The sequence below is a fragment of the Corvus cornix genome, chromosome 4 (genome assembly GCF_000738735.6).
Source record: "Corvus cornix cornix isolate S_Up_H32 chromosome 4, ASM73873v5, whole genome shotgun sequence".
Taxonomy (NCBI): Eukaryota; Metazoa; Chordata; class Aves; order Passeriformes; family Corvidae; genus Corvus; species Corvus cornix.
The window spans coordinates 11,760,548-11,786,817 of record NC_046334.1 but is presented as its reverse complement, the minus strand read 5'-3'; the positions used below and the strand labels follow the sequence as shown (position 1 = coordinate 11,786,817).

The 26,270-nt window shown below is 40.2% G+C and overlaps 1 protein-coding gene across 8 annotated transcripts in view; it reads left to right on the top strand.

The window, feature by feature from the left end:
- Nucleotides 1–6,796: 6,796 nt before the first annotated feature.
- Nucleotides 6,797–26,270, top strand: part of INPP4B (inositol polyphosphate-4-phosphatase type II B) — a 312,737-nt gene continuing 293,263 nt past the window's right edge. For 5 of the 8 annotated variants that reach the window (XM_039550504.1, XM_039550503.1, XM_039550510.1 and 2 more), the window contains exon 1: nucleotides 6,798–7,202. The gene's annotated coding sequence lies outside the window, so the exon portion shown is untranslated. Of the gene's footprint in view, nucleotides 7,203–26,270 lie in introns of all 8 variants that reach the window. The other 3 variants (XM_039550505.1, XM_039550506.1, XM_039550511.1) reach the window with 3 other exon arrangements.

The window sequence follows — 26,270 nt, the reverse complement described above, 5'->3', positions numbered from 1 at the left end:
ATGCCCTGGAAAAATTGCCAGGATCCAAGTTAAAGGCAAAAAATGCTGCTCAAAAGAGTAATGGACTTGCACAAAGCGTTCTCTCAGTTGTCAGCCGCACCTGTTCTATACCTGGACCCCCTTCCAGTGCAAGAGGAGACAGTCTGTAAACAGAAAAGAATGCAGCTTCTAAAGGTTATTTTTCCATTTGCAGTCCTTATTTCTGAACATTCTATTCAAGCTCTAAACCCCTGTTTAGATATGGAAGAGAAGTTAAAGCTTCAGCTTAAATGATTTTCTTTGGTATTCAAGTGTTTACTTTCCCTCACACAAGTGTGGGATCTTCTTGGGTTCCTCTTGCTGTGAATTCACAGGGTATACATTAAAGGATATTTATGCAGCGTAAAGGCAGATACATATTTAATAAGAATGGAGTTCTCATAATCATTTTATCAAGCTACCAATGACAAGGTATCCTATCAACTTGCTACTTCAATCTGGCAGACATTTGTGAATTTTCAGGTTTCAGATGTTGCTCATCTTCAACCAGCTGCCACAAATGCAGCCAAAATCTATTTCAAAGGAGAGTGTGAATTACTGTGAGAACTACTCCAACAAAAGCACTGGAAAGCTCTAACGGTTTCATATTCTATGGAATCAAATATTTTAATTTTCACCACGCAAATTAAAAAAAATAGCTGTCAAGGTTTGAGAGAAAGTTGTTTTCAATATATTATGATATAAATAATTACACCAGTGGAGGGCAATGCAAATGTGAACTTGGCTGCTTTCTGAAAAATTGTCCCTTTGAAAAATGAGAGAATTGGGAAGAGCTGCCCATTGGCAAGGACACTTTTTTGTAGGCTGTGCTATCCCAGCGGACTGTTTTGTCTCTGAATGTTGAGGCAAAGGGAACGTGGGATTAAGTTTAGGACAAAGCCAGATCCTCTTGAGTTTTTGGCAGAGTTATAAAGGGAGAAGATCAGTAATATTCTTTTTTGTAGGTATGTAATACTTACAGTTCTAACTTCTGAGAATGAAACTGGAAGTCTGAACTATAATATAAGGGGGTGGTTGTAGGGGAATAAAAAGTGCCGTGAAATTGCTTTCAAAGCTATAGGAATGGGGTTGGATTTTGGGATTTGACGATTGGAGATTTTTTTTTCTGAGGAATTTTTTTGACAGGTGTTTTTGTTTTTATGAGTTTTGGGGTTTTTTGGTTTTTTTTTTTGTTGTTGTTTTGTTTTGTTTTGTTTTGTTTTGTTTTGGTTTTTGTTTTTTGTTTTTTGGGTTTTTTTTGGTCTTTTTTTTTGTGGTGGAGATCAACAAAATGCTTTAAAACAGGTCTGTTCTGGCAATGTACAAACCTTCCCTGAAATTCAGCCTACACAGAAAATGTGAAAAAAGTGATGGTGAAATCTTGTCAGCAAGCAGGGAACCATGTATTGCTTCCATTTCAGCCTGTCTGATGACTTTATTGTTTTAGACAGTAAACTAACTGCTGGCTTGCCCTTTCACCTTCTGTCCCAAACAAGTATTGCCGAAAGATATTGAAGTGGTTTTGCCTTGTGAGATAAAATTGAGCAGTGTGATTTTTTGGCAGAGGTTAAGTGTCCAATGTCAAGTAACAGGGCATTTGGCCTGAAAAATGGCATCCAGTACTAGTAGACCTAATAAAACTATGGCTTCTGCCCTGAGCATAGGTCAGTAAAAGACCCCTGAAGTCTACAGAGTTTGTACTAATGGAACTGATCCAATGATTTAACCATTTATCTTGACTCTTTTAAGCCTTGCATGCTGTCTAGTCATTTATACTGGTACAAAGTGAGCAGAAAATGAAATTAAAACTCCATCTCTCTGGGGTTTTTTGTTTGTTTGTGTTTTGGTTTTGTTTTGTTTTTGTTTTTGGGAAGTTTTTTTTAAGCTGCAGCCCCTCAGTATTTAGTACAAGATCTGCATATGTCTGTTTTACCTGGCAAATCTGATCGAGATTTGGCTTGGGCATACAGCTGCACTGTTATCAAAGTGGCCAGAGAACATGATACAGTGGTTACACAAGCTTTAAGAGATGATACCTCACATGGAAGCTATTACCATATAGTCTCTCCATTAAAATGTTTTGAACAGTAGAGAAGGCTTATGCTGTTCAGCATTTTGCGTCATACGAATATTTCCAAGTTCGTGTTAGTGATAAAATCACATTTTCTGTCCTTTAGAACTCTGCTTCTTGTCCCTTGGTTTTACATGAAACTTTGCACCGCAGCAAATGTTGAAACTGAGAGAAAATGCTATTGAAGAAAAGAACAATAATAGTGTAATAATGCTTTGTCTATGATTTCTATGACTGCCTTTTTCCTAGCAGTGGGGCAAAAGAGAAATTACTGCTCAGATTGATGAGAAATAGTTGCATGTTATATCCCGTGCACAGAAAAACATCAGGGTTACTTTGTTACAATCATTCCCTACTTGTACAACAAACACAGTAAATATTGCCAAAATATAAGGAAAGCAAATCCATCTGCCTTTCAGCAGGAGGTGCAGTCTGTGCAGCATAAGACATCATTTTGGTTTGGGGTTTTTTATTATTTGCACTACCCCCCCCCCCCCCTTCCATTTAGTACACAGTGTGATACATTCTCTGCAGGGCTTTCTCCAGCAGTTCTGTATTGGTTTTCCTCCATGTCTTTTGATGAAAAGTCTGTGACCATTTCAGATGACTGAGGAAGTGTTTACCTTTGACATTGCTTTCTTCTGTATTTGGTAGTATGGGATTTGTCTCAGTTAGTTTCACCTCCATATTATTACTTACACAGCTCTTCCTCTGGTGGGTGTTGATCCTGCAAGTTGTTTGATGCTGGCAGTGGCCTGCACAGGCCTCAGTGGAGCCACTGGTGCAACCTATTGCCCACACAGAACAACCTGCAAAATCAAGGCTTCAATTTGTTCAGTAAGTCATGGTTTACCATTCCCCTGCAGAACCTAGGTCATCATCTTCTTGCTTCTTCTACTGTCATTCTGCATTCTGCATTGTATGTATATGTAGCTGTATTGCAATATGTATGTTTGGTATAAATTGCAATATTTAGGTTAGCAGAGTAGCTTTTTGGCACACCTCCACCATCAGCGTACGTAACAAGGTGTGAGGTACTGAGAGCCAAACTGTAGTTTACGGTCACTGAGTCTGTTTGTTGAGAGCCTGACATAGTGCACAGATTTCAATTTTGTGCAGTAATCTACGGTGACACTGTTGTGCAGGAAGCCCTACCAGTCAAGTTCAGTCCTGCTAGGATGTGGTTTTTGCTGATTTTTGCTTAGTGCTTTAGGTTTATTTTCAGTGTCAGAAACATCCTTTGGTTTCAGGCAGGGTTGTTGGTTCCACCAGGAGATTGACTTTAGGGGGTGGGAGTGATCATGCAGTGATGGAGAAAATGTTTATGCTTTCATTAGGATTTAATTTTTGATTCCCTGGTTCTTTGCAGTTAAAAAGCTGGTATAAATTCAGCAAATTTTGCTGTATTGTGGTTAGTATGAAGAAGCAATGCAATTACCCCATGCAGTCATTCATACCAACTGTCCGGAGAATGAACAGCCTTGGATTTTTACCCTAGCTGTGCCTTCAGATATATTTCATTGCTTGGGAATACAGAATGCTTTAGATCCTCTTCATCCCCTCTTTGATTCTGAACCTAAATTTAACTTCTCTGCCTGACACAGCCCTGCTTCCTAACAAGGTTAGCATGACAGCCCCAATTGTGTTTGGTGTCATTAAGTCCTTTCCCTTGGTAAAATGTTATATGGAATGCCAATCGAAGATAACAAAAAAAGAGCTTCCTGAAAACAATCCCTTTCTATCCATCAAAATGTACTCTGAGAAAAGGCCTATGACAATAAATATTTGCATTTCTTCTTGCTTAGACCTTTGCCTTTCCTTGAAGGTTTAGTAAATTCCTATCAACCTTGTTACTTCCCCCTGTGCTGGGAGACTTTGATTGGTATTTAGAGCTTCTCCAGCAGACAAGCTCTACTCCAGCTGCTGACAGGCCTTTAAATCCTACATCTTATCCTCATCCTGGAGTTTTTCAATGATTTATTGTTCTCTTTGATCCCAAGCCTTGGCCTGGAAATGGTAAACCTTGCTAGCCAGATTGCATCTGGTTAGTTGGATCTGGCTAGCAGAGTGGGGATATTCTCCAATAGCTCCATGTGTTGTCCCCTTAGGAAGTCTTAAGTCTGTCACAATTTAATTTCTTGTTTTCTCCCTGCCCCCCCGATCTCCGTATCCTCACCATTTTCCATTAAGCTAGAGACTCCTGATAAATATTTCATATTTTTAAGGTGGAATATAGGACATTATACATAGGAGTTGGGGAGATAGCAAAGTGGGAGATTTCAGAGCAATAAGGACATTGATTTGGAAAATGTTGGGAAATGTGGAAAGATATTAATAATAAAACTGCCATAATAAGGAGGTGTTTAATTTTTCTCCTTCTACCATGGATGTCTGTTAAAAGCTGGGCTTCAGATGCTACTTTCCATATACCAGAATGAGCTGAATTATACAGTCAAGTACTTTATTAGGTCAATGTCTTGTCTTCTAAAGGCTCAAATCTGCATTGCTTTTTTGAGAATACTTTTATAGCTTGCCTGAAGCTTTCTGATACATTTATTGTGGAGCACAGGTAGAGGTAGGCTAAAATTTTCAAGCCTGAATGGATGCAGTTAGACACCCTAAATCCATAGCTAGGCACTTAAGGAAATGTGATTTTCAGAGGTAGGGAGTATAGAAACACATTCAAAATAATTTTGAGCTCAGTATTTTTGAGCATTAGATACCTTTTTTTATGCTTAAGTGTATTTTCAAGCTCTGAAAATTTTGACTGCATGACAGAAAAGAGCTTTAGACTATATATCCATTTTAAAACATTTCAGAGTTGGATGAAACTCTGATTATCTAACATATTTTTTCCCATATTGACATAGGGCAGATTTCTGAACAGCCATATTACAGTAATATCTTGAGTCTTAACATAAGACCAATCTAAAAATCAGCCTTTTTCCTTCCTGTGGTCTGCAGTATGGCTGGCTATACAATAAAGTCTTGCCCAAGAAAAAGTGTTCTTCAAGACAACATTTTTGGTAACTGCTGTTAATAAAGTTCCATGCTATACATATTCAATGTTTTATTACTGAAAAAACTAAGCAGGGGCTCTCATTGCATTTCCTTCCAAATCTACACAGGACATCAATTTTACAGACTCGGTAACTCAGTTCTGAACTTATATAGGAGTTTGGGATTGCTTTCATTTGAAAAGCAGCCACAGACTAAACCTCAATAGTACTTTGTTCTTAAGGGAGCACAGAGAAAGAAACAGCCTATGCAATTGAATTGGACATAGCCAAGTTTTGCAAGTTCCCTGTTCACCATCTAGATTGTCATTGGTGGCACCCTGAGTCTACTGCTACCAATTCCTGTGCCAGCAGGATCTTTCCTGATGTGTGTTACCCTGTGGAACATTAAAAATTGAACAAGGAAGATTGTGAAGAAACTCCTCTTGTGAGAAGCAAATTATTGTACATGAGAGATGCTCAAAGACTAATCTCTGAATTGAAAAGGTGGTTTAACTTCATTACGATGGTTTGTCGAGCCTTTTGCTGCAAACATTTATGCATGAGTAGCTTTACATTAGTGGGTATTTCCATCAAGCTAGATTTTTGTGTTTTACTTTATTTAGGTGTTTGGACAAGGTCAAATATCTCTTGTGCCTTCTCAGGGTTTCCCCTTCAGTTTTGTGTAGCTTCTAATGTTATTTGTTTAGCTCTCATCTTTGTGTCACTGCTCCCAGCTTTGTATCTCTGTATCTCTGTTTTGACTTCAAGCTCTCAAAGCTGAATCAGTCTTGCTTTGCACAGATCATTGTCAGGCTTTGGGCTGGTGCCTTGTAGATGACTGCAGTTTTTGCAACACAGGAAACACTAAATCCAACCCTGAAACAAATGATACTGAGTAGGCTAATGTAGCTATCTAATCCGTACTAGCTTCAGTTGCTTGGAGAATGATGGTGTAGGAGTGAGTTATGCTCCTCAAATCCCAGATGGTGTCCTGCAATAATGCACAAGTAGTCTCAAAAGGATTGATTGAAGTTTCAAATACCAGAATTTATCTAACTACAAAAGAAGTAGATAAAAACCCCCTGGATTAAAAGAAGATTATTATCAAGTGAGTAACATGCTTTAGAAATTATTTGTCTTAATTCCTCTGTTGCCATACACACAAACCCAGTTTTCAGATGCCGTGGATTGAAGGCCGGGTGTATGGATGCCATTAGTACTTTCTGGAGCGGCAGCACCGACCGGAGGCGAGGTGTAGCCCTCCCGCCTTCCTCCCTGACAGGACCAGGCATCCCTCATCGCCCACCCCCCAAAGTTTTGAGGCTGGAAGGCAGCCGGCTCGGCGGCTCCTAGGAGCCGCTTGCTTGCCTTCTAGGGGGATTCCGTTTCCAGCTCCGGGAGAGGGAAGGCACTAGCGTTTCCCACCGGTCCTGCCGCGTTCCCCTGAGCCACAGTGCCACGGGAGGTGCCGATGTGGAGCTTGCCAGCCCGGGCCGAGCTGGCGCCGGGGCCGCCGGGAGCGACCCCAGCCTCGTCCGACCGTCCCCTCGGGCCGGGCGAGCTCCCGTCACGGCCTCCCAGCCCGCGTTAGCCGGCAGAGGCGGCCGCGGCGGCCGGGCTCCCTCTGGGCGGCAGGAGGTGAATGGCAAGCGCCGGCTTCTCCCTCCCACACCCCAGTGTCGGTCTCGCCTCCTCCAGCAGCAGCAGTAGCGGGTCACCTCTGCGCGGCTGAGCCGAGCCGCGCCGCGCTGCCTGCTGGCCGCAGGGCTGCCGGGGAGGCGGCTGGCGGCTCCCCTCTACCTGCGGGGCCGCCGCCGGCTTGCGGTGACATTGGGAGGGGACTCCCGAGGGTGGCGCCGGGGGCAGGAGCGCCCGTGCCCAGCGCCAGCCGCACCTCGACCTCCCGGCGGCGGCGGGGAGCGGGGCGGCGGGCGGGCTCGGCTCCGGCTGCCCAGGCGCGCAGCCCTTCATTTCCTCTCGCCGTCCGTCACGCTGCTGGAGGCTCCGGACTATAAATAGCAGCTCGCCCGCCGCCGAGTGCCTCCCGCACGCAACTAGGGGAAAGTGCCGTGCCGGCCACCCCGCCGGCACCCGCCTGCCCCGCTGCCGGACAGGTACTGCCGCTCGGGAGGGGTGCGGGGGTTCGTGCTGCTGGCCAGGGTTTTGTTTCCTTGTTTTCCCCGCGGGCTCCGGAGCGTCAGGAGAGATTAGAAGCCGAGAATCGGTTCTGGCAAAGTCCCTCCCTTTTATTCCCTTATCAAGTTTCTTAAGGTTACAGCCCGCCGAGCGCGCAGCCCTGGCAGCGGGAGAAGGCGCCCTCGCCGGGAGCCGCGGCTGCCGCTGGGCGAGGGTGATCCGGGCTGGAGTGCGCTGAGGGCGGCTGCCGCTCTCCCGCCGCCTCAGGGCCAGCGCTGAGGGAAGGAAGGTGGCCCAGCCGCCCCAGAGACCCGTGCCCGGCCCGCCACCGCCCTCTGGGGACCACCGGGCGTGCGGAAGGACCCGAGCTGCCGGGGCAGCTTCAGCTAGGACCCACCGGGGATCTCCCCTAGTTTCTCCCGACGGCGGCGGCGTTGCCCGCCGGGAGCCTGAATGCCGCCTTGGTCGCGGTGCCGGCCCCCCCGTGCAGCTGTGGCTGTGACCCTCCTGAAGGGGTAACGGGGGGTCTCGAGGACCTCATCTGCAAAGGTTTTGTGTCGCGTTCGAAAGTTGGGAATACTTGGGTGAGGCTAGCAACTTCTGTTGGTGACGTTAAGGGTTAATTTGGTGGAGTAATTGAGCTATAGGATCCCTATCCCCATCTTGCAAAGAGCAGCGTCTGCCGAGATGTAATGGAAACCACAAGAAAGGTATTACAGATAATTAAGTTGAGCAGAGTTGTAACTTGAAATTGAATCAGCCCGGAAAGGGGGTGGGGGGCTGGGGGATGATGTTCAATTTCTGATCTATAATCGAGTAGAGCTCTGTTTTCTTTTTCTGAAATGACACAGAGATTTTGAAGCATGGGTGGCAGAGCTTCGGACTACTAGTTTGGTCCCCAAAACTAACCCGGTACCTTATCCAAAAGAGAAATAATAGGATCAAGTCTTTGTGGAGCTGTGTATTCATCTGATGCTTAATTATGTTTCCATTTATCTTCCTTGCCAGAAGAAATTTACTTGTGTATTTACCCATTAATGATGTGTTAAAATAGATATACTAAAATCAGGCCATACATATGCCATTTAAATCTGACTTTGAATCTCAAAGATGAGAATATTTTCAGTCCTTACTGGCTTACAGGCACTCTCTGTATGTAAATGATGTCTACACAGCAAGAATGATGGGGGGAATGTCTCTTTTTCGGTCTGTATCAAAGAAAGAGTATGTAAATAATTGGTTACTAACACAACTTCTATTCAGATAAGTATTTGTAAGTGTGAGAGCAGTCTTTAAAAAGGCAGTTTTCTAGTCACTTGATTATTTTCAATGTTGTTTCTATTTTACTTGATTAAATTTGAGCTAGCTTTAAAGCCCTGCAGTATCTCAGATTTTTTTGTTCTGTGAACCTGTATATTGGATGGGGTTTGAGTAAGTAAACCCTCATTGCTGTATCTATCCATGCAGGACTGAATGCTGTTTACTTCACACATATTGATAATTCCACTGAAATTAAGATACAAGTCACAAGATTAATATGAGCAGCAATTAGTCCTGTGAGATTTTTACAGCCCTGATGGCGTTAGTGACAGCATGTGGAAATGTTACTACTTCAAAGCCCTATTTTTGCTTTTTTCCCCTTCCGCTTTCTGACAGTTTCTACAGCACTTGAGATAAGATTAAATCTTCCTTTAAAATACATCTTTTCTTTTACTGGCTTTCTTGGACTGATTGAAGCTTCAAGTTCCAGTTCTCCATGGGTTCCTCAAACCTTGTAAGTGCGGCTGATCCCTCTTTTCCTCTGGTTTCTCTTTCTCTGGAGAGACTTATCCATGAGGCTGCTTTAGTTCTTTTTGATCAAAGAATTCTGTCTTCTTCAGCCTAAGGTGTATCAGTTTGAGCAGGTGTATCCAGGTGCCTCTTACAGATCCTCCTTTGTGAGTGATAGTCTCCTTACCTTCTGATCTGACTGAAAGATTTCACAACCTTCACTTAGATGAAGGTTTTGTGAATCAAAAATGCAAGATTAATACTCTGCTTAGTGCCTGGAAGTCTACTGTACTGTAAGAAGAACATCCTCCCCCCCCCCCCCCCCCCCCCAAACCCCAACAAAAACCACAGGAGTGGAAGACCTGCCTGGAGCATCAAAGTCAGCCTGTAGAGGACAGTGCTGCTGGCTGACAGTAATGAGTGGAGGCTGTGAGAGAGTCTGCAGGTGAAGTAATTGTTTGAATAGGCTAGGCCTAAATTCACCGTGAATTTTTTGAGAAAAAGCAGTGGGATTGATAGGTATGCTGAATTATTCAGCTTGTTAGGGATATATATTTTTAGCAGATGACTTCTGCAGATAAATATGAAAACAATACTTTTTGAATTTATGTAACAGATTTACAGCAGGAAGTAAGACAGCTTACTGAGACAAATCCAAACGTGGACAGTTACTCCCAACACTAAAGTTTCTTCAAGACTTCTGATGACTTGAGGTAGCATGCTTAAACACTTGGGCAGTTAACTACATGTCCCTCCCTAATTTATATTTTCATAACCCTTCTGTATGTCAAATGCTCTGACTGATGGAAAATTTTTAGGAAGGGCTAGTTTTGCTTGGCTTATTAAATATCTTGTATTACACTAATATTTTATTGTTATTATTGATGAATGGTGAGTGTTTATTACACTTTTGATAAAGGATTCTTTCTTTGAAGTAAGCTGGGCTGATTTAACTCAAATTATATGAAATATTTTTCCCTGGATTTTTAAATTTACTTGTAAATCTCACTTTGAGTGTCAGAACATGAGCTGGATGGAAGGCCGAAATGTTATTTGGGATGAGTTGGCCGCATCAGGCCTTGGATCTTGTCTACTACTTACCCTGGGTTTAGGGGTCCTCCCCACAGTTCCTGATTTCACCTACAAACTTGGCAATCTCACTACAAATTTGTCCTGAGCTCTCCATCCCTTTATTTAGCAGCAGTCACAGCTGATTTTGCTCTTGCTGTCTTTTAAGTTGTTTTTTTAAGAGAATGCCTAATTCTTCCTTAACTCAGTGGGGTAAGGATTTGGTCAGTTAGCTTTTCAGGCTCTCCTGTCCTGGATAGTTGATATGTTACAGAAAACCTGAGGCAAACTGTGAAAGGCCAGCTGGATTGCACAAGGTTTGAGTGGGGCACTGGACTTCTGCTCACAGATATCTTCACAGTGATACAGGATTTTAATTAAAAAGACTTGCTTGTCTTCATACCAAATCCATGCTGACAATTCTGAAGAGGGCTTAAGGTTTGTGGTTTTAGGTATCCTGCTGTTTGGAAGGCTAGGCTTTTACTGCTTGCCAGAAGAGGAAAAAAAAGTATGAACTACTGATGTAGACTCCTCTTGTCCATTTTTCCCGTAATCTGCAAAGGGAGATTCAGTTGATTTGGCCAGGTCAATAGCAGGTCTTTTTGGGGAAGATTTTTTTCCCCATTTTTTCTGTCATCATAAATTAACAAAATATGGGCAGAATCTCAAAAGAGCAAATCAGATTTAAGCAATCCATTCTACTATGAAAATTGCTGTTAGGAGACAGGATACGTTGTCTGTCTTCCAAGTCTTGTGTACCTTTTTGGCAAAGTATACTGAAATAACATACTGAAAAGTGAAGTGGACATCTTATGCTGTACATGGTATGCTTATTAATTTCTCTTGAGAGGGAGTGAATAGAACAAATTGTATCTGCTTATTCTGTAGGTTTCTCAAGTTTACAATGATAAAGTTTGCTTACATGTTTCAGTAATGGGTCTTGAATTGTTTGATCTCAGTGTTGTTGGTGTGACTTCTAAGAAATGTAGAGTCATTTCTGCTTCTCAAGTGTTATAGATCCAAGGTCTAAAGAACTTGCCACCCTTCTGAATCCAAAGAGACTGGGCAGGAGTGTTCTGTTTACAGTTGCTTCAGCTCTGTCTCTGCACAGGAGGTTTAAAATTTGGTTTGGATGCTAAAAGGCTTTTTACCTCAGTCTAGCAAACTAAGCTTCTTCCTATTTGTCAGTGAATTTGCCCCGTAGGTTCCTTCAGACTGTTTTTAATGTTGAAGAAGGCTCTATTTAATGAAAATACATAAGAAAACACAAGCTAAAGGTGTTTACTTGACATAGTACTGTGTCAAAGTGTTAAATGTGATGGTGTTTATCAAGGTCACTTTGGCAGGCTGAGTTTGTGCTCTGTTGCTGGGTGTCATGGCACTAAAATTCAAATCCATCTGTGCTTGTTTGATGTATGTTTCTTGTTTTGTTGTGTGTCCTGTTTCTATGAAATGTCACCCTGTGACCCCAGTGAAAATTTATCCTGAGTACGTCAGTAAAGTCAGTCTGGGGAGCACTTCCTCTTAAACTTAACATATATGAATAACCGAACCACTTTCATTTGTATCAATTTCTTTCATTCTGTTATCTGTACTCTTGCCAATAGGAGTTTCTTGCTGCAAAAACACTAATTTGGCAAATAGAATGAAATCTCTTAATATGAGAAAGACCCTGTTTTTTAAAGTGACTGTGAGGTGGACATGTAATGCACAATTAAGAGGAAGAAAATCTTGTGGGAAATAAGCTTTTATTGTATTTTTACGGTTGTTCATGTACCACCAAGTCTGTGTATTGTTTGTTTAGTTATCCAGTGTGATCTTAACATATTATTGCAATGCTAGTAAGATGCACTAAACCCAGGGGGCATATTTCTGTTGTGAAAATGGCTCAGAAACATGAAAATGGGTGTAAAATCTCGGTGTTAAATGTGGCTTGGTATCTTGTGCATTTGTGCAAATGGAGCATTAAGCAGAATGCACCAACTCTGGTGGTGTACGGTGTTTCTGTAACAGCAGTAACAGGTTCTGTTTGCTTTGTGTAAGTGGCTGAAGAAAACAGCTGTCAGTAAAATGGAGTTTTCTGAAATGAAATAACTTTCTCTGCTATAGAAATGTAATTTTGGAATAATATCTTTATTGGGTTATTCCATCTTATTCTGTAAACAAGAACAGGGTTTGGTACACCGAGTAGGAGATACTGCATTTGACGTTCACAATAACGTCAGTCTGCTATTTTTATAGCTTTAAAAATATACTTTCAATTGATGAGAAGATCTTTAATTTTTCAAATTAATGATCTAGAAGTTGTAGTGTCTGAGAAGCGCCTCTTTGCTTTAGCCAAGCAAGTGTGTGGGTTGAGTATTTTTTTTCTCCCACTTCAAAAGGCAGCTATAGAGCTCCACTGGATCTGGAATTTCTGTATTACTGCCTGTCATGACACAGAACTTGGGTGGCTTTTCTAGAATGGCCATGTGGCATAGCCTCTCTACGTTAGCTGGAAATGAGAATTCCACAGTGTTGCCTCTGTGTGGAAAGCTGGTTGTAAAGCAAACTCCCCTGTAGTCCTGCACAGCATCTCTTTCCACAGGAGCACTGTGACCAGGATCATCAGGTGGTGGTCCAGTCATTGAACTTTGCAATAAAGACAGAGAATGCAAATGAGGAAGAAACACCTGGTGAAAAATAAAGTAAACATTGAAATCATCACTCTCAGTTTAGACCTGCAATTGAGAAATATTGTTCAATTTGATCTGCAGTTTCTATACAAGCACAGATGCTTAACTTGCATTAAATTTCACTCAGTGAATCTACATTAAACATTTTTCCAAATGGATCATATTTGATAATTGTTTAGCCATAGAGTTACAACAATTATGAATTACATATTTTTAACTCTAGGAATTTTTTGGGCTGTCCTGCTGTCAGTGCCAGATAACTTTAAGTACTGCTATTTTGTCTCAGCTGGCTAGTGTTGACTTTTTCTACTAGGAACTGATAGTTTCCAGGTAAGACAAACTAAAGTGATGGCTGCTATTTTTATGGAAGTTGTTTTGGTTTTGGATACCACAGATGCCAACAGTTGGAAGCTTGGAATGTACCGATACAGCCTACACTAGGTGGCAGTGTAAAATATGAAGAAGCCTGAAAACATTTGGAATTCTTTAGGAACCCCATAGAAGCTGCCACATTTATGGCTCATTTTGTAGATAAGCATGTTTTTACTGCATATTCTCCTGTTAGATGTGAGGTCACTTATTTTTCATGGTCCTAATTTGTCTTGACTTTACCCTCTTTGAATCAGAGAACATGTTTGGAGAGTTACTGTAAGATAGCTGGTATACTGAAAATTCAGTCTACGCTTTTATTGTGGTTAGCTGGCTTGTGTTTGTAGTTAGTTATTGGTTAGGAAAACCATACGTTGTTGAAAATGTTATGTGAGATGTATATTTCTTATCTGCAGGACAGAAATTGCCAACTGATAAAACAGTGATGGATGAGACTTCATTTTAACATTTTATAGCTGTATTATAGACATTTATAATTTATCTAAGATGATGTAGTATGCATATACTGTTTTCAAAATAAAATTACTGGAATTGTACATAATCTGTTGTCAAATTGCAGGTACAGTTGGAGTTTTGTCTTTCACTTAGAGAATGTATATATGTGTGAACTGAGATATGTGTGTGTGTGTATATATATATATATATAACTATATATATATATATATATAACCCCCCCATTGCCCAGTTGCTGTGGATCTAAGTCTCCTTAAAAAATGGTAGGATGTGTGAGCTTAAAAAGCTCAAATGCATCTTAATGTTCTTCAAGCATTGCAAGGGAGCTTAAGTGACAGTGGGAGTCAGGACAGTTGTCTGTGAGCAAAGTATATCCTTTGTTAGTAAAGGCTGGAGTCCTTTCAAAGTTTTCCTTCAGCAATGCCTGATGATACAAAAATTCTGATCAGGGTAGAGAAAATAACATTTACAGAAACCTTTAAATCCATTTCTGTGCCATCAAGATGCTATAGCCTAGAGATAGATTCCCTACTAAAACATATAAAGCAAGAGGGATCAGAGGACCCAGCCTGTGAAGGTTGTGTGCAGAGTTGCTGAACTGCTTTGTTATGTATTTGCAAGTGAAATGAGAAAGCAATTTGATGTAACACCGTGAAAGCTTTATGTTTTTTATAAATTGGATTTTCTCTCTCTGACAAAAATGAAAAGCCTGGTCACAATAGCTTCCTTGGAACTGTGTACTGCAAAAAGCAAAGCTGTCCACATGCTGAGGTTATTAAATGAATTTAGGCTGTCAAAATATACATGGAAATATATTTAGTACCTTGCACTAAAATTGATCAGAAATTAATCTGGTGGTAAATGAAGAAGACTGTGCATACATAAGGTATAAGTCAGGATATGCTGAATATGTTTGAAGAACGAACATTTTATAAAATCCCAACTTTTGATAATGAGTTCTTTTAAGCAGAAGACAGAAAAGCACTATGAAGCAGTGGGAGTGTTTAGTGAGGAAACACTTCCCCCTCCTTGCTTTTTGCTCATACTATTATGCTTTTCACAGAAGAAAATGTTCAGTACCGTTGATACCTGTCATATCAGTATTTTGAAGATAATGTGAAAGATTTACCCGCAGAAAATTTAGATGGTCAAGTAAACCCATGCTTGGAGACTTACTGAATATATGTATGGGTCCTGGAGGGGCATTGTAAGTAGTGATCCTCTACATTTATGTAGTCTTTGGAAAATTCAGCCTTAACTTTTATCATTCATAGCTTTCAGCAAAGGAAACTGGGCATAAATCCTCCTTGGCAGCTCTGAATCTTAGTTGTTGCTTAAACTCCAACTGTTAATTGAGATACCCTGTCTCAGTTTGGATTGTTTTGGTTCAGCATTCACAGCTATTTTTGTTTGTTTGTTTTGACTGATATTAATTGAATGGCAAACTGTGGTAATCTTGCACAAAAGTAAAAGCATGCTAAGCACCAATTTATTAAAAAAGAAGGGTTGTGGATGCCCATATTAATGTTAATAGGAATTGTCCTACAATTTGCAGCTGAATATTGATCTAAAGATGTGTGGGAACCTGACAGAGCAGATCCCTGACAAAAGCAGAATGTGAAAAGTCACTGACTGAGTCACAGGGTGAAAGGAATAGACACACTGAAACAAGATTAAAAAAGCTTATTTTAGACCTGGATAAAAAGTATTCCAGAAATAAACTGTCTGATCTGATGTCCAAAGATCTCACTTCCAACTATGATTATAAGGAAACTGAAATCCTTCGGTCCAGTTTGGGCCTGTGTCTTATAACCCATGCATGAAAACAGAAGGCATTACCGATGCTGATCTGGGAAGCAAAGTGGTGAATCCCAGCTTAAGCAAAGCAAACAGTCCCCAGATGTTCTGGGAACAAGTCACTTCTTCCCTGAGCAGTGGGGACAAAAGGAAGTCAACCCATCTGCAATTCTCCACTTGTTTTTTCTACTAGAACCAAACCTTGGAGCCTTCTTCCATGTTGTAGCCTTTTTTGGCTACAATATTTAAATAAATCTGATATTCCACTCGGAAACATGCTACAATTGTTTCCATGTTAGTCTGAGAAGATACATGTATAACAATTATTTTAAACACCTAATTCATGCCTTGCTCTACTTGTTGAACAGCTTGTTAATGAGGTGTCCTAGAATCGTCTATGAATATTTATTAAGATTTATATCAAGAGTAAAATATAGAAAAACTGTACTCTTTTGCAAAAGAAAAATTCTGATTACGCTTTTTCAGTGCTCTGAAATTACCTTAACAATCAATTTCAGTGTGTTAAACAGAATTACATGCTTGGGAATTTTACCTGAAGCAGAGATCTGATGTTTATGGGTATCTCTTTGGTTTTTTGGTTTTTTTTTTACCCTTATAGAAAAAGAGCAACTAGCTTTAGCCTCATGAACTATTCCAGATTTAGGGGTGGGGGGGACCTGAGGGGAAGGGCTAAAACACTGTAAACCATAAACATAAAACATTTTGCCTATTTTAAATAAAATACTGATGAAGATCTAGCACATGTCTGTGTGAATTTGTCTTGGGAGATACTTTCTAAGTTCTGAAGAACATCAGCTTTGAGAATCTATTTTTGTGTTCTGGAAGAGCAATGTCTCCCACTAAAGTTTGAAGGTTAAGGTAGAAATACTTCTATGGAATATGAAGTGCAAGAAGATATATTTTTAAGCAATTTTAAAAGACAATACCAGCCTGTCAGTTTTGACCCTAGTTTTTTTTTTCTGTATTTGGAACAGTGTTGCAGCTTTATACCCAGATGATTTGTTAGTTCTGCTGTAGTAAATAATTCAAAAGAGCCTTTGTTGTGTAGTCAGCAGTGTCACACATCTCTCACCTCCCCTAAGTGATGGAAGCAGATTCTGACCCCATTTGCAGTGCTGTAGGTTTGCTGAAGCTCAAGGAAGCACTTTGTAAGATCGTGGCTTTTGGGTTTTGTTCTCTAAAAAGAAATAAAATATTGTTTTAAAGTTTCATTTTTAAATTTTATTAGTAATTTAGCCTCTCATATGTTGATTCTGGAAATGCACAGAAGGGACAAGATAGTAAGAGAAACCCAGGTGTGCTGATATTTTGGTAGGAAGTGTAGGTCTCATCTTGGAAGCACTCATTGGCCTGAGGGTCAGACTGGAATTTTGAATCCTTGAACAGGCAAGGTGAGACGTGCCTCTGTTGAATGGCAATGGGGAACTGGAGGAGAGCTGGTGTCTGCAGAGCAGGGCACCTCTGGGGAGCCATAAAAACTTAAGGGCTAATAGAAATTTGCCTACAAGATGGGAAAAGGAGTATGCCATAACCAGTCTCAGTATTGCAGTTTTCCTGAATCTTTAGCAATGAAGATAAGTCTTGGTGTGCTTGGCTACTTTCCATCTTACCTCAAAGTTTGTTTTGTTCCTGTTTGTGTTTAGAGAATTTCTGTGTCTATGAGGAGATAAGCTGGCTGCCTCTTTAGACTACAGTAAATTCTATTCTTACATACTGTTAAGCAGTCTGGGTTTTGCTTTTTAGTGAAAGGTGCATGTAATTGTTTTGGGTTTTTTTTTGGAACTTAATGAGAAGTGTACATTAGTGTCGAAAACTTGTAAAGCCTTTGTCACACTACAGCCAACTTGCCTGCTTGTCAGCAATCCTGGATTTTCCTCTTTCTTCATGCGTGGTTATCTTTCAGCTTGTTCTGTTTTGGTCCAAATAGTGTTGCTCCCATTCTAGCCCACTGAAAGATATTCATAGCTTTCAGACCTAGTTCTCATCACAGGCAGACCACTAACAGAATCAGACAGTGTTGAGGTGGGAGGTGCATGGAACTTGCCATGCTCTTCTCAGCAGAATTTTCTGCATCTGACAGGTGATGCAACCAAACAAATAAACAAAATTCAGATCCTGTATGTCTGTAGACAGCAGGTGTTTGTACGGGTAATGGACTGCAGTGGCTTGGGTAACTGAAAAAATAAAATAATTTGTACTATCTTGAAAATAGACACTGCCTTAATCCATCAACTTAAAAATTGCTGTATGTGAAGAAGGGGACAGTGTAAGTAAGTTCCTAAGATTGAACCAAGAAGACAGATGATTCTTCTTGTCTGCTGTGCCACATTAAAAAAAAAAAAGAAAAAAAAGCCTTAAAAGAATTACCAGGCAATGAGGAGATAATTAAACCATCAAGCACAGGGAATTTCATGGCCATTGTGGGTAAACAACTCTGGCTGCTCCAGGCAAAGGACCAACTTAATTAAAAACAATGGGAAGAAAAAAAGCGCCAAACCCAAAATTCTAATTTAGTTAACCCATTTACCAAAGAAATATATTGGAAACCCACTAGTTTTTCTACAGAAACTAACACTGTCTATAAACGCAATATTTTAGAAACTTTCTAAATTTTCTTTTAAAATGCACAAACAGCATGGGTTGCAAAAGTTGTGGGTTTAAAATATATTTCATGCTAATTTTCTGATACTTTTTTTCATCATGAAATATTTAATTTTTCACTTCTAAGTAAGGGGAAAGCTGAGATCTGTAGCAGGAATTGCATTTTTTTTTCTGATTCTTGAAATATCCTTAGGGCAAGGAGAAGGACACACAGGAAGACAACCATATCCTGGGCTGCGTCCAAAGCACTGTGGGCAGCAGGTCAAGGGAGAGGATTCTGCCCCTCTGCTCTGCTCTGGTGAGATTCTGCCTGCAGTGCTGCATCCAGCTCTGGGGTCCTAGCATAAGAAGGATGTGGACCTGTTGGAACAAGTCCAGAGGAGGCCACAAAGATGGTCAGAGGGCTGGAGCACCTCTCCTATGAAGACAGGATGAGAAAGTTGGGGTTGTCTAACCTGGAGAAGAGAAGGCTTCCAGGGAGATCTTTACAGCATCCCAGAAGGTGCTGCAAGAGAGCTGAAGAGGGACCCTTGGGCAGGACAAGGGGTAATGAGTTAACACTGAAAGTGGGCAGGTTTAGATTAGATATTAAGAAAAAATTCTTTACTGTGAGGGTGGTAAGACATTGCCCAGAAAATCTGTATATGCCCCATCCCTGGAAGTTTTCAAGGCCTGACTGCGTGGGACTTTGAGCCACCTGGTCTGAAGGAAGGTTTTCCTGCCCATGGTGGGGGGTTGGAAGGAGATGATCTTTAAGGTCACTTCTAACCCAAACCTTTCTGTGATTCTGCGACCATCTGTGCAATGAAGCAAACTCTGTTGCTCAGGTTATACAGCATATGGTGGTGTGGGTGCTGTCCTGGTCTGCAAGCCTTGTCTTGTCTGTTATTGAACCATTGTGGCTACAGCATTACCAGCTTAACGTCTCATTAGCACATGGGAAGCTTATGGAAATAGGAATTTCTGGGCTGGATTACCCAGGGAAACATTCAATGGCTCAAGTAAATATGGGTGTTTGTGTGAGTTTGAGACTGTGTTGAACCTTGAGCTGCCAAATCTAAAACTTTAAAATCAATGGCAACCTAAAAATTCAGGATGAATCAACATAATACTTTAAACCTTCAGTTTTCAAGAACATTTTTATTCGTACTTGGTATGCTAAATTGTTACAGGATATGGTATTTGCAAATAGTAGCATTACTTCATAAATTACTGCACTCTTACTGGCTTATGCAGATGCATTAGTCCCTTTACTGAAGCTGGGAGGGAAAAGAACAGAGTGCTCTTGTGTAAGTGGACGTATATAAAATGTGGTGCCAGAAGGGCAGCAAGGGAGAAAACAAAGGTGGTGGCCAGAGGTACCTGTCAAACCAAAAGGCAGAAATAAGCATTCTCATAGAAGCTTCTGCTGCTGTGCTTACGCAGAATTAAAGGTTTTCCTGCTGTGTCCAGTTGTACTACTACCTTGTGCCTCTCTGACATAATTTCGGAAATGTTTTGAGTCAGAGTATTGTGTATCCCCTTCTAGCTCAGTGGGGCAGTGATTCCTGATAACAGCAACTGAATTCAACTTCATATTACTGCATATTAGTTGTCTAACAGATTTTGCAAGTAATTTTCCCATCTTACTTTTAGTTGTGGATTTAATATTTAACATGTGAGGATTCTTAATGTTAAGAGTAATATTAAGGAACATTAATATTTAATTCAGTGTCATAAGAAATAACGTACAGTCATTTTTTCAGATGAAATAGACAAGATATCTCTCATAGTTCCTTTGGAATTTTGGTGCTTCTTAATCACTGCTTAAGGGATAAGGCATAAAATCTTCCTTTGTATGTGACTGCCAGAAGTTAGATTACATTGGAACTAAATAAACACCAAATTGGAAGGAATTTAGATTAACATCCATATTTGTAGATTTTGAAATTACCTTAATCTGGGAAAAAAAAGCTTGAAACTTGTCATCTGTGCCAGCACTACGTTAAGGTCTGCGTTGGCACAGTTGTTACTTCTGTGCTTCTCTGAGCTGGCACTTGGTGTTTTGCAGCTCTATTTTTCATTCATGGAAGTAGGACGTAGTGGAAGAGCTGTCTCCTTGGATGTGTGCTCTGAATTTGCAGGGCAGTTCGCTGGTCAGAGTTGGTGACTTCACTGGAACAGAAGGTTCAGATCAGATCAAGAAATTAACCTCAATTAAGGTCTTCAGCATTAAATCTGCATTATTATTAGAACCAGAACACATTGGTGGTTTTATTTGAAGTCTTGCTTTGAGTTATGGTTTGAATTTGAATTCTTTCTTTGAAGAATTTTCGGCAAGATTTCTTCTGTTTCCCTGAGTGCAGAGGCACTTTTATGTGTGCTGTTAACTGCTCACCAGCCCAGTTTCCTGTTCTTCAGCTCAGTTGTAGTACAGGATCATTAAGAATTACTTAATGATCTGGTTAGGACTCTGTATTGCCATATACTGAAATATTTCTTTGTTCTTTGTGTATTTAAAAGTGGTAGTTTTCTGCCTTAATCTAAACTACAGTGTTATTCTTCACACTGAATGCAGGAGGTTTAATTACTTTCTTTGCAACAATAAAGTATGGCATTTCTGGCTGAAATAAGGAGGGGTTTTTTTGGTTGGTTGGTTTGTTTGTTTGTTTGTTTTTTTCTTTTTTTTTTAATAGTGGGATAGATAAAACTGTTTAAGAGTATTTTAGGGAATGTCTGCCTCAAACATGGTAAGGTACTGGGAAACTCGGAAAGATTTGGGAACAGACTGGTTTTGCTAGAGAATGCTGATGTTGGAAATGGTGGAAATTAGTTTTATGGGAAGAAAGACTAGGAAGTTCCTGTAATGACAGCAGGGATAATTGAAGTAGGAGGTAGGTATGAGGGATTAGGAGGAAAATATTTAGGAGGAGAATATTTTATAAGGATTAAAAGAACAGTCACTGCAGGTGAAGTGACACTCTCTTGGTTCATTTTGCTGTCTTCATTGATTTCTTCCTCAGTTTTTGAGGCTTTTCTGTTAATAAGTTCTATTAATTCAGCAGCGAGAAAAAGAAAATGAAAGTTGGAATTGTAGTTGTGTGTGTTGTTTCAGACTGAGGAAATCAAATAAAAAGTAACAAAGTTTATCTAAATTGTTTCATTGTATGTCTCCTCTGGGTAGTGAGGGGAGGGCAGCTGCAAGTCAGTCAACTGCACAAACCTTTGGGCAGTTGGAGAAAATCTTAGAGCAGAAAAATGAGAAATGACAGAAATGCTGGGAGAACAAGGGGAAAGATCCCAGTTCTGTATTTCCCCTAGTTTCTGCCTTTGTTTTCCTTTATAAAATTCAAGTGTATCTTATTCAGGGCATGACAGATAGCTGTTGTCTTTTTTTCTTTTTTGTTTGTTTTTTAAAGAAAAACACAAACAAAACCCCATCAATTGAATCTCAAAAGTAGCCCTTCACTTTCCAATAACATTCCTCTGCCTGTGTAGAAATGAATTTTGAATATAAAGTAAAACATTTTAAAATTGTGATATAGTTTATAAATAGAATGCAATTTTTTTGGGGTAGCCTACAAATTAGTTGCATGGCTATCAAAAATTGTGTGCAGGTGACAGTCAAAAATTAATTAAAAAATCCAACCACTCTTCTCCATGTGAATGTAATTTTTCAGTCTAACACAGGAATAAATAATCTTAATTAAGCAATCTGAAAGAAAAAGGCAGAAGAGCATGCAAAGCCTCCCAGGTAGTATTGAGTTCTACCATATGAAATAGAAGAATGACGAATATTCTGTAATCAGCTGGTACAGGACAACAGTGTTTATTGTACTGGATGACTTGTCATCCAATAAAATTTTCTGAATGCTATCACTGAAGCACGTAATTTAGTAACAACAGAAGTGTCGTTGCTCTCAAGTGCAGTGCTGAGCTGGAATCTGTGTCCATCCACCAGCAGCCACTGCTGGACTGGTGTTCTTCACCCCTCAAAGCACAACCCAGCAGAAGCAACAGAGGAAGGGGCAGAATTGGTACTGTGGGATTGAATCCTCTGATGACATAAAAAGAGGCAAATTATTCTTTCTTAGCCAATGATCTAGGGATCAGAACATATTGTTGTATTTCTTTAACCACCTTTTATTTAGCTTTCTTCCTTTAGTTTAATATGTAAATTGCTAGACAATTTTTTTTTTTCTCAGCATCCATGGAAATGTAATAAAATGGCAGAGAATGCAGCTGTCAGTGTGAGCTGTGCTCATTTAAAGGCTGTGAAATTTGACCTCGAGCTAGGCCTCCTTGTATTTCCTTTCCTATGGATAAGGGATTTGATGGAAGTATTTTGGTATGATAGCATTTCAAAACTTTGACATATATTTAAATAGATACAGACTGCGTGCTTGAGTCTGTACTTAGCCTTTCACCTAACCTGAAGACTTACAAATGAAAACAAAACAAATGAACAAAGCATTTTCTAAAATCATCTTGAGTGATGCCTGCCATGTGAGGAAAACAGCAAAGCAGCTGCCAGACAGTATCAGACCCAAAACCAGACAACCTCAGCTCTGGCCAGGTATGGCAAAGAGTTATAGTAAAACACGGTTACTGCAAAGCAGATATTAGGAGGTAAACTATCCTTTTCTTCTTTTTTCTTTTGTATTTCAAATGCTCTGCTGTACAGCAAATAGACAGCATAAATGTTACTGATATATCTTAAGATATATGAAGTGTCCTAGAACTGTCTCCCGCCTCTGGTACATGGCAGCTGGTGACACAGCTGTCTTCTGTGACAAGTCAGCCTGGCACTGCTGCAGCCAGAGCAGGGTTACTGCAAAACCTGAGATATGTTTTGTCTGCAGGGCCCTTTTTCTCCTCACTAAATAGATGTCCCACCCTGATCATCCTCTCTGGAGTGCAAGACCAGAAGTACACTACTGGATTTTGGGACAGTGGAAGATTAAGCTGTTACATTTCTCTCTCCAGGCTCAATTGAGATTGCCCTAATTTACATCAGTTTTGAGCTGCTGCCTCGATCTCTGTGCTGTTCGGATTAGTCCAAGCATAAGGTGCTTTGGGTAAATTGCTTCTCTTATGCTCAGATTGGCTTTCAGCACCTCTTTCCTTGGGCTGAATGTAGGACCATTTTGGTGCTGAGAGTTTAATTTACTACCAGACACATTATGGATTCTTTTAAGGATTAGCCCAGAACAGAGAAGTGAAATGCTTAATTTTGATATTACTCCTCTCCTCCCTTCTCTTTGAAATGGTTCCAAACACTGTGCAAACAGATACTTGAACTACACATTGGTATGTGCCAGTTTTTCTGTTGCTGGATTTTATTCTTTATCTTTACTATGTTTAGGGTAAAATGCAGCAGCCATTTAACAGAACTAAATAGCCACCATTAACGACAAAGAGAAGAATAGTATCTCTCTGAAACTGCACAGGAAATTCTAGGTATGTATCTGGGAGTTAGGTTTTGTCCAGGATGCCATAATTAATGCCCTTAGCGGAAGATAAGTCTCCATTGCTTACACTCATACATCAGCCATCTTGCATGTTCATCCCAGTGTCAGAGGGTGCTGTGCCCCTATAAAACAAGCACATTTTCACCTTTTTTTTTCTGGGTACCCAGAAGTCCTTTCTATCTTGGCACAGTGATGAGTTCCAAGAAAACTCTTAGACTGCCTATGTTGTGTGTTTGATCTCCTCACTTCTGAGAATAAATAATACACTACCCAATACACTCCTCAGATTTTGCTGCAGCAGTGGACAAAATACTTAACTCACAATTGTCGTTTTAAATATTTTTTTCAAATGGCTGTGAAATGGTTGCTCATCTGAACATCAATACTCTATTTAGAATGTTAATTCAACTAGGAAACATCCTCAGAATTAAACATTCACTTTTTCTTCAGATGGAATTTTAAAATTAAATTTGGCTGATTCCCCACAGTGTTTTTTGTGTCCTTGATCAATACTTAGGTATGAGATTTTTTTCTGCCGAAAATTTCATTAAGTTGATCAGTTGTTGCTTTCTGCTCCTTGATCCATTCTGCTCGGCTTGATTTTTGTTGGTGGTAGCAGCAGTGGAGCACAAAAATGAATTACTGGTGCTGCCTGTCTCTTTACCAGAAGTGTTTGTTAGTTAGCTAATCCATTCTTCATATCCTTCCAGTCAGGACAACCTGTACAGAAATGGCTTTTTTCATCAAAGTCAGAGAACATACCATTTAGAGTACCATTTTCATCCTGAAAGTGGAAAATTACTTTCCTTTTGGGAGGCACAAGCATTCAGACACACTGTCTTTGCAACTTTAAAACCACCACACAACTCCTTAGCAAAATAAATAAATCAAGCTGTCAGATTTATAATCTGTGTCCAAGAGTCTGAGTCTTCCAAGGCTCAACATATAGGACCAGAATTTTGTCCCTTTGAGATGAAAGTCCTGTGAGTAAGCAGAGGTCCCTGTTTCACAATTCATCAAGTAAATCATTGCCCTTTCTGATATGTCTGAAATGTTTACTCTACACATAAACCATGCATTGGCTGATTGAATGTGAAGACTCAGGATTTGGGATTTTTTGATTTTTTGATTTTTCCTAGTTGACCAGAATGTCTGTGGTGGAGAACTAGGCTGTAAGAGAAGGAAAAGTGAAGCAGTGCAGTCACTGATGGCGTGAGCAGTCATTGAAAGGAAAAGCATTTGCAGGACCCCAGCACTAACATTCATCTATCTGTGATTTCCAGGCCTGTTTTATTTACCAAGGTTTTTAGGAATACAGAGCCACCTTGTAAAGAGCTCTCTCAGGAATGATTTATTTTGTTGCCAACAGGATGACACCAGTCTATAGTTAGCCATGTCTAGTCTGTAATCAGACTCAGTGGGGCAGATTAGGTGCTCTCATAAAGTGAACATGGCTGGAGAAGATTGGCAGCAGAAAACAACACAGACACTGAAGCAGCTGGACTTGGATAATCAGTACTCTAGGAGGCTGGAGAAATTTGGTTTTGAATGCTTTGCTTAAATTTTGGGTTAAGAAATAAAACTGTGCCATTCTCTAGACATAGCACCAAGTCCCTTCAGATTGTAGGAAATTGTTTATTTGAATACATTCATCTGCTTGATTATGTGTTTTTTGTATTTGTTTAATGGTGGTGATCAGCTATGCTATTACAAGAATTAATCCCATCAGGAGCAGTCTTGCAAGTATGGAAAACCATAACCTTCAGGGATTATGATTCATCTGTGTTTAAAAGGAACATACAGACATTAAATCAAAGTTACATCACTGAGCATCCTGAGATCCCTGTCTCCTGGCTTAGTACAGCAAGAGGAGAAGGCAGATGATGGGCTTTGCTGTATGTTGCTGAAGTTGCTAGGGAAGTTATTCTCCCTGACTGGTTTGTTGTGGTGTTAGCGCTGGGCAGCAGAAACAAACGATGTTCTGGCTGTTACTGGTCCCAGCCAGGTATTCTAGTTTGTGTTGATACCGGTGCTCATTTGTGTTGAACAGCAGGTGCTGAGAATTAGCATATCTTTATTTTTGTCCCCTTGCAGTGGGGGTGGTGCCTTCCCCAAGAAGGGAGGAGTGGCAGCCAGAAGTACTGCAGTTTCAGATTGTTACTGCTAAATACAATGCTGTCTGTTTGAGAGGGAGAGAGTAAGATTTGTAGAAATTTGAAAATTTCAGGGAGGAGGGGAATAATCAGAAGCAATCAACACAAGTTTCTTGAAGACAGTGGCTTGAATACACTAAGCTCAGGTAAGGTATTTGTTTTTCCTTTAGAAGTAATTCTTGACAATTATGCATTATATATGTATGTATTCTTTTTGTTTCTGTGCTTGGCCTGGTCCTGGCTCATAAAGGTATTTGAAAGCTGTTTGGCCTTATGGAGCAATCATTGGAATATAGGCTTTATGCTGCATGTAGTAGCCCAAAGAGACTTATGACAAATATGCGTGGTCCCCTATTACATGAAAAATCTGCTCTTTTAGTTGAAGCTAGCTCTAAAGAGGCTGTTAATAGTGTTAATATTCTTCATCAAAAAACCCCCTTGGGAAATAACTGTAGATTTCTATTGCAGCATTATGTCAGATTTGCTTGTTAGATGTTTCTGGTAACACAGTGCTTGTAGCTTAGAGTTTCCCCTATGCCTTCTTCTTCTTTTTTTTGCATAAAGCATAGAGCCCAACAAAAGTAAACCCTACAATATGCGAGTTTTAGTCCTATATGCATCTACAGTGATTTGCTGTGAAAGAAATCTTGAGCTATCTGTATCTTCTT